This window comes from Notolepis coatsorum (assembly GCF_963971535.1).
Source record: "Notolepis coatsorum genome assembly, chromosome: 3".
Classification (NCBI taxonomy): Eukaryota; Metazoa; Chordata; class Actinopteri; order Aulopiformes; family Paralepididae; genus Notolepis; species Notolepis coatsorum.
This window is the reverse complement of record NC_140167.1, coordinates 2185841-2195722: the sequence shown is the minus strand read 5'-3', so window position 1 is coordinate 2195722 and position 9882 is coordinate 2185841.

Sequence of the window (9882 nt, the reverse complement as noted above, 5' to 3'; positions counted from 1 at the left end):
AAAGAAGAAAAAAAAATGAAAACCTAACCCTAACCCTATGTCTCTCTCTACACACTATACACAGTATGTCCCTCTACACACTATACACAGTATGTCTCTCTCTACACACTATACACAGTATGTCCCTCTACACACTATACACAGTATGTCTCTCTCTACACACTATACACAGTATGTCTCTCTCTACACACTATACACAGTATGTCTCTCTCTACACACTATACACAGTATGTCTCTCTCTACACACTATACACAGTATGTCTCTCTCTACACACTATACACAGTATGTCTCTCTCTACACACTATACACAGTATGTCTCTCTCTACACACTATACACAGTATGTCTCTCTACACACTATACACAGTATGTCTCTCTCTACACACTATACACAGTATGTCTCTCTCTACACACTATACACAGTATGTCTCTCTACACACTATACACAGTATGTCTCTCTCTACACACTATACACAGTATGTCTCTCTACACACTATACACAGTATGTCTCTCTCTACACACTATACACAGTATGTCTCTCTACACACTATACACAGTATGTCCCTCTACACACTATACACAGTATGTCTCTCTCTACACACTATACACAGTATGTCTCTCTCTACACACTATACACAGTATGTCTCTCTCTACACACTATACACAGTATGTCTCTCTCTACACACTATACACAGTATGTCTCTCTACACACTATACACAGTATGTCTCTCTACACACTATACACAGTATGTCTCTCTCTACACACTATACACAGTATGTCTCTCTACACACTATACACAGTATGTCTCTCTACACACTATACACAGTATGTCTCTCTCTACACACTATACACAGTATGTCTCTCTACACACTATACACAGTATGTCTCTCTACACACTATACACAGTATGTCTCTCTACACACTATACACAGTATGTCTCTCTCTACACACTATACACAGTATGTCCCTCTCTACACACTATACACAGTATGTCTCTCTGCACACTATACACAGTATGTCTCTCTACACACTATACACAGTATGTCTCTCTCTACACACTATACACAGTATGTCTCTCTACACACTATACACAACAAACGCAAAAAAACACAAGCTGCAGGAAGACAGTCTGTCGCAAAAAAACGAACGAACTAAAATGAAAAGAACGCAAAAAAACGAACGAAAAAAATGAAAACGAACTAACTAAAACTAAAACGAACGAAAACGAAAACGAACACAAAAAAACGAATGCAAAAAAATGTATGCAAAAAACGAACAAACGAAAACGAAAACAAGCACAAAAAACGAACGCAAAAAAACGAACGAACTAAAACGAACAAAAAAACGAACGAAAAAAAACGAACGCAAAAAAATTTGAGCAAAAAAACGAACAAACTAAAACAAAAACAAACGCAAAAAACGAACGCAAAAAAAATGATCGCAAAAAACAAACGCAAAAAAACAGAAGAGACAGTCTGTCACAAGCTGCAGGAAGACAGTCTGTCGCAAAAAAACGAACAAACTAAAATGAAAACGAACGCAAAAAACGAACGCAAAAAAACGAATGAAAAAAACGAAAACGAACTAACTAAAACTAAAACGAACGAAAACGAAAGCAAAAAAACGAACGAAAAAAACGAATGCAAAAAAATTTATGCAAAAAAACGAACAAACGAAAACGAAAACGAGCAAAAAAAACTGAAAACCAACACAAAAAAACGAACGAACGCAAAAAAACGAACGAACTAAAACGAACGCAAAAAAACGAACACAAAAAAACGAACGCAAAAAAACGAATGCAAAAAAATTTGAGCAAAAAAACGAACAAACTAAAAACGAAAACAAACGCAAAAAACGAACGCAAAAAAACGAACGCAAAAAAACGAACAAACGCAAAAAAACGAACGAACTAAAACGAACGCAAAAAAACGAACACAAAAAAACGAACACAAAAAAACGAATTCAAAAAAATGTGAGCAAAAAAACGAACAAACTAAAAACGAAAACAACCGCAAAAAACGAACGCAAAAAAACAAACGCAAAAAAATATTATCGCAAAAAACAAACGCAAAAAAACAGAAGACAGTCTGTCACAAGCTGCAGGAAGACAGTCTGTCGCAAAAAAACTAACGAACTAAAACTAAAACGAAAGAAAAAAATAGAACAAAAAAAAACGAACGCAAAAAATGAACGAAAAAAAAGAACGCAAAAAAATTTACGCAAAAGAACGAACGAAAACGAGCGCAAAAAAAAGAACGCAAAAAATGAAAACCTAACCCTATGTCTCTCTCTACACACTATACACAGTATGTCTCTCTCTACACACTATACACAGTATGTCTCTCTACACTATACACAGTATGTCTCTCTCTACACACTATACACAGTATGTCTCTCTACACACTATACACAGTATGTCTCTCTACACACTATACACAGTATGTCTCTCTCTACACACTATACACAGTATGTCTCTCTACACACTATACACACTATGTCTCTCTACACACTATACACAGTATGTCTCTCTCTACACACTATACACAGTATGTCTCTCTCTACACACTATACACAGTATGTCTCTCTCTACACACTATACACAGTATGTCTCTCTCTACACACTATACACAGTATGTCTCTCTCTACACACTATACACAGTATGTCTCTCTTTACACACTATACACAGTATGTCTCTCTCTACACACTATACACAGTATGTCTCTCTCTACACACTATACACAGTATGTCTCTCTACACACTATACACAGTATGTCTCTCTCTACACACTATACACAGTATGTCTCTCTACACACTATACACAGTATGTCTCTCTCTACACACTATACACAGTATGTCTCTCTACACACTATACACAGTATGTCTCTCTCTACACACTATACACAGTATGTCTCTCTACACACTATACACAGTATGTCTCTCTCTACACACTATACACAGTATGTCTCTCTCTACACACTATACACAGTATGTCTCTCTCTACACACTATACACAGTATGTCTCTCTACACACTATACACAGTATGTCTCTCTCTACACACTATACACAGTATGTCTCTCTACACACTATACACAGTATGTCTCTCTACACACTATACACAGTATGTCTCTCTCTACACACTATACACAGTATGTCTCTCTCTACACACTATACACAGTATGTCTCTCTACACACTATACACAGTATGTCTGTGGTATCAAAGATGGCGCCGCTATGACCGGCTGCCTGTCTGTGCGCTCCGTCGAGACTGTGCATACTTTTGTTAATATTTATAGTTTTAAGAGTTTTGTCTGTACCAACAGTAGGTGCATTTAATGTGTATGACCGTCAGTCACTTATAGACATTGGATTACGGGAAACTTACCGACTGGATTACTCTCTGGATCAGCTCTCTGAACCGCAACAATGGCCCGTTGAGATCTTGAGGACATCAGGACCGGATCTCGCCCCCAGGGACAAAGGACCCAGACGGCGAGGAAAGAGAGCTGGAGTCCGTAACAGGCTGAGAACCAGGCGGCACAGGACACCACTACCCAGTATATTGCTAGCCAATGTACAATCAATAGACAATAAACTAGACGACATCCGAGCAAGGATTCAATTCCAGAGAGACGTTAGGGACTGTAACGTTCTCTGCTTCATCGAGACGTGGCTGGCGCCAGAAGTCCCAGACCACGCCATCCAACCGGCCGATCATTTCTTCATTCACCGCAAGGATAGAACAGCAGAATCCGGTAAACAACGTGGAGGAGGTATTGCCTTCATGTTGAACAAAAATTGGAGTGACCCAACTAACGTGAAGGAATTATCCAACCACTGCTCCCCAGAACTGGAATATATAACCATCAAGTGTCGTCCTTTCTTCCTCCCGAGGGAGTTAACGGCGATCGTCCTGGTCGGAGTGTATATTCCACCGCAAGCCAGCAACAAGGTCGCGCTCTCCAGACTACACGACGAGGTAAATAGAATCCAAGAGGCGAATGTTAACGCCGCCATTTTAGTTCTGGGAGATTTCAATAGCGCCAATCTGAGAAAGGTATTGCCCGACTTCTATCAGCATGTGACTTGCAACACCAGAGGCGGTAACATCCTAGATCACTGTTACACGCAATTTAAAGGTGGCTACAAGGCTCATTCTGATAGTGGCTTCGGTAAGTCAGATCACGCATCAATTTTTCTTACACCGAAGTACAGACAGAGAATTAAAAGTACTCCCGTAGTCTCGCGAGAGGTGCAGAAATGGGATGTGACGTCAGAGGATACGATCCGGTCAGTGTTTCACAACACAGACTGGAATGTGTTCCGCGACACAGATAACATTAATGCCTACACGGAGACAGTGCTGGACTATGTTTGTACTAGGGTGAAAGAAACAATCCCCACTACCAAAATGAAAGTTTACCCAAATCAAAAACCCTGGGTAGACAAATCCGTCCGTGAAGCTCTGAGAGAGCGCACCAAAGCATACAACGACGGCCTAGAGGCAGGCAACATGAATGACCACAAGGTGGCGCGATACAACGTAAGGAGGACTGTGTCAGAGGCCAAACGACGCTACAGGGATAAAATTGAACTCCAGTTTGAACAAGCTGACTCTAGAGCTATGTGGCAGGGGCTCAAAACGATGACAGACTACAAAGGCGCCTCCCTCAAACTGAACAGTGACATCTCCTTAGCAAATGACCTCAATACCTTCTATGCGAGGTTTGATGCTGGTAATAACAACACCAGCTCACAAGCCTCGGCAATGGGGGGGGGGGGGGGTCGGCTGCTGATGGAGGCGCAGTGTTCAGGGTAACAGAGCGTGAGGTGAGGCGGACCTTTAAAAAAGTGAATATCAGGAAGGCAGCAGGTCCAGACGGCATCCCCGGCCGCGTCCTAAAAGTCTGTGCCGACCAACTGGCCCCAGTATTCACTGACATATTTAACCTGTCCTTAGAACAGGCTGTCATCCCCACCTGCCTGAAGAAGTCCACTATTATCCCTGTACCCAAAAAATCCAAGCCTGCTTGCCTCAACGACTACCGCCCTGTAGCTCTCACCTCCATAGCCATGAAGTGCTTCGAGAAGCTAGTAAAGGGCTACATCTGCTCCTCCCTCCCCATCAACATGGACCCCCTGCAATTTGCATACCGCCCCAACAGGTCCACGGAGGACGCCATATCCCATGTGCTGCACACAGCAGCATCACACCTGGACAAGAGGCAGGGGAACTATGTGAGAATGCTATTCATCGACTACAGCTCGGCATTCAATACCATAGTCCCCTCCATACTCATAGCCAAGCTCAGGGACCTGGGCTTGGGCTATGACCTCTGCCAGTGGGTCTTGGACTTCCTGACTGGCAGACCCCAGGTGGTGAGAGCAGGCAACTGCACCTCCTCATCCATCACCCTCAACATAGGGGCCCCCCAGGGCTGTGTTCTGAGTCCCCTCCTCTACTCCCTGTACACACACGACTGTGTGGCTCAGCGGAGTAGCAATACAATCGTCAAATTTGCTGACGACACAGTGGTGGTGGGCCTGATCTCTGCCAACGACGAGAGGGCTTACCTGGAAGAGGTCAAGGTCCTGGCGGGATGGTGCCAGGAAAACAGCCTCTCCCTGAACGTCAGCAAAACAAAGGAGATGATTGTGGACTTCAGGAGGTCGGGGGTCAAGGACTACAGCCCCCTCAGCATCGACGGGGCACCGGTTGAGAGAGTCAACAGCTTTAAGTACCTCGGAGCCTACATATCCGAGGACTTGACATGGACCACACACATTAACAGTGTTGTGAAGAAGGCACGACAACGCCTCTACTTCCTCAGGCGCCTAAGGAAGTTCCAAGTCAGCCAGAAGATCCTTAAGAACTTCTACTCATGTACAATAGAGAGCATCTTGACCGGCAACATCACCTCCTGGTTTGGGAATAGCACTGCACAAGACCAAAGCAGACTACAAAGAGTGACACGTTCAGCCGAACGCACAATTGGAGGGGGGCTCCCCACCCTCCAGAACATTTACTACAAGCGTTGCAAGGGCAAGGCTAAGAGAATCATTAAAGACTCCAGTCACCCGAACAACTGCCTCTTTGAACTGCTGCGGTCAGGCAAGCGATACAGGAGTCTCAAGGCGAGCACAGAAAGACTCAGAAGAAGCTTCTATCCCCAGGCCATCAGGCTGCTAAACGAACAATGAATGAACACTACACAACAACAACCACCAAACGCACATAGCACACACATCCACACGCACACACTCACTTTAAACAAACACACTGTAGCACCCACTCCACACACTTATAGCACACACCCACTTTAAACAAACACACTGTAGCACCCACTCCCCACACTTTATATTTATGGATGAAGGATTGCACTACAACTCGTACACCTTACTGTAAATTGTACCTAAAATTGTACCTCATCCCATTTCTGCTTTGCACTAGATAGTACTGTACATTAGTACACTGCATAGTATTGTGTATTGTATATTATATGGTAACTCAGAACATTGTACATATGTCTATACCGAACACTGTGACCTCATTTTCTTCTTCTAAATTCATGCTATATTATGTTATTATGTTATTTGATACTATCTTGTCTAGCACAGTCTCTGGAGCGTAACAGTAAGAAGCATTTTGTATGAAAGTATTCTGTACTTCTGTATGACAACTATTAAAGAACTTGAACTTGTCTCTCTCTACACACTATACACAGTATGTCTCTCTACACACTATACACAGTATGTCTCTCTACACACTATACACAGTATGTCTCTCTCTACACACTATACACAGTATGTCTCTCTACACACTATACACAGTATGTCTCTCTCTACACACTATACACAGTATGTCTCTCTCTACACACTATACACAGTATGTCTCTCTACACACTATACACAGTATGTCTCTCTACACACTATACACAGTATGTCTCTCTCTACACACTATACACAGTATGTCTCTCTCTACACACTATACACAGTATGTCTCTCTCTACACACTATACACAGTATGTCTCTCTACACACTATACACAGTATGTCTCTCTACACACTATACACAGTATGTCTCTCTCTACACACTATACACAGTATGTCTCTCTCTACACACTATACACAGTATGTCTCTCTCTACACACTATACACAGTATGTCTCTCTACACACTATACACAGTATGTCTCTCTACACACTATACACAGTATGTCTCTCTCTACACACTATACACAGTATGTCTCTCTACACACTATACACAGTATGTCTCTCTCTACACACTATACACAGTATGTCTCTCTCTACACACTATACACAGTATGTCTCTCTCTACACACTATACACAGTATGTCTCTCTCTACACACTATACACAGTATGTCTCTCTCTACACACTATACACAGTATGTCTCTCTCTACACACTATACACAGTATGTCTCTCTCTACACACTATACACAGTATGTCTCTCTACACACTATACACAGTATGTCTCTCTCTACACACTATACACAGTATGTCTCTCTACACACTATACACAGTATGTCTCTCTACACACTATACACAGTATGTCTCTCTACACACTATACACAGTATGTCTCTCTCTACACACTATACACAGTATGTCTCTCTCTACACACTATACACAGTATGTCTCTCTCTACACACTATACACAGTATGTCTCTCTACACACTATACACAGTATGTCTCTCTACACACTATACACAACAAACGCAAAAAAACACAAGCTGCAGGAAGACAGTCTGTCGCAAAAAAACGAACGAACTAAAATGAAAACGAACGCAAAAAAACGAACGAAAAAAATGAAAACGAACTAACTAAAACTAAAACGAACGAAAACGAAAACGAACACAAAAAAACGAATGCAAAAAAAATTATGCAAAAAACGAACAAACGAAAACGAAAACAAGCACAAAAAACGAACGCAAAAAAACGAACGAACTAAAACGAACGCCAAAAAACGAACGCAAAAAAACGAACGCAAAAAAATTTGAGCAAAAAAACGAACAAACTAAAACGAAAACAAACGCAAAAAACGAACGCAAAAAAAACGATCGCAAAAAACAAACGCAAAAAAACAGAAGAGACAGTCTGTCACAAGCTGCAGGAAGACAGTCTGTCGCAAAAAAACGAACAAACTAAAATGAAAACGAACGCAAAAAACGAACGCAAAAAAACGAATGAAAAAAATGAAAACGAACTAACTAAAACTAAAACGAACGAAAACGAACGCAAAAAAACGAACGAAAAAAACGAATGCAAAAAAATTTATGCAAAAAAACGAACAAACGAAAACGAAAACGAGCAAAAAAAACTGAAAACCAACACAAAAAACGAACGAACGCAAAAAAACGAACGAACTAAAACGAACGCAAAAAAACAAACGCAAAAAGAATTATCGCAAAAAACAAACGCAAAAAAACAGAAGAGACAGTCTGTCACAAGCTGCAGGAAGACAGTCTGTCGCAAAAAAAATAACGAACTAAAACTAAAACGAAAGAAAAAAAACGAACAAAAAAAACGAACGCAAAAAATGAAAGAAAAAAAAGAACGCAAAAAAATTTACGCAAAAGAACGAACGAAAACGAGCGCAAAAAAAAGAACGCAAAAAATGAAAACCTAACCCTATGTCTCTCTCTACACACTATACACAGTATGTCTCTCTCTACACACTATACACAGTATGTCTCTCTCTACACACTATACACAGTATGTCTCTCTCTACACACTATACACAGTATGTCTCTCTACACACTATACACAGTATGTCTCTCTACACACTATACACAGTATGTCTCTCTCTACACACTATACACAGTATGTCTCTCTCTACACACTATACACAGTATGTCTCTCTACACACTATACACAGTATGTCTCTCTACACACTATACACAGTATGTCTCTCTCTACACACTATACACAGTATGTCTCTCTACACACTATACACAGTATGTCTCTCTACACACTATACACAGTATCTCTCTCTACACACTATACACAGTATGTCCCTCTCTACACACTATACACAGTATGTCTCTCTACACACTATACACAGTATGTCTCTCTACACACTATACACAGTATGTCTCTCTACACACTATACACAGTATGTCTCTCTCTACACACTATACACAGTATGTCTCTCTACACACTATACACAGTATGTCTCTCTACACACTATACACAGTATGTCTCTCTCTACACACTATACACAGTATGTCTCTCTCTACACACTATACACAGTATGTCTCTCTACACACTATACACAGTATGTCTCTCTACACACTATACACAGTATGTCTCTCTCTACACACTATACACAGTATGTCTCTCTCTACACACTATACACAGTATGTCTCTCTACACACTATACACAGTATGTCTCTCTCTACACACTATACACAGTATGTCTCTCTCTACACACTATACACAGTATGTCTCTCTCTACACACTATACACAGTATGTCTCTCTCTACACACTATACACAGTATGTCTCTCTACACACTATACACAGTATGTCTCTCTACACACTATACACAGTATGTCTCTCTCTACACACTATACACAGTATGTCTCTCTCTACACACTATACACAGTATGTCTCTCTACACACTATACACAGTATGTCTCTCTCTACACACTATACACAGTATGTCTCTCTACACACTATACACAGTATGTCTCTCTCTACACACTATACACAGTATGTCTCTCTACACACTATACACAGTATGTCTCTCTCTACACACTATACACAGTATGTCTCTCTCTACACACTATACACAGTATGTCTCTCTACACACTATACACAGTATGTCTCTCTCTACACACTATACACAGTATGTCTCTCTACACAC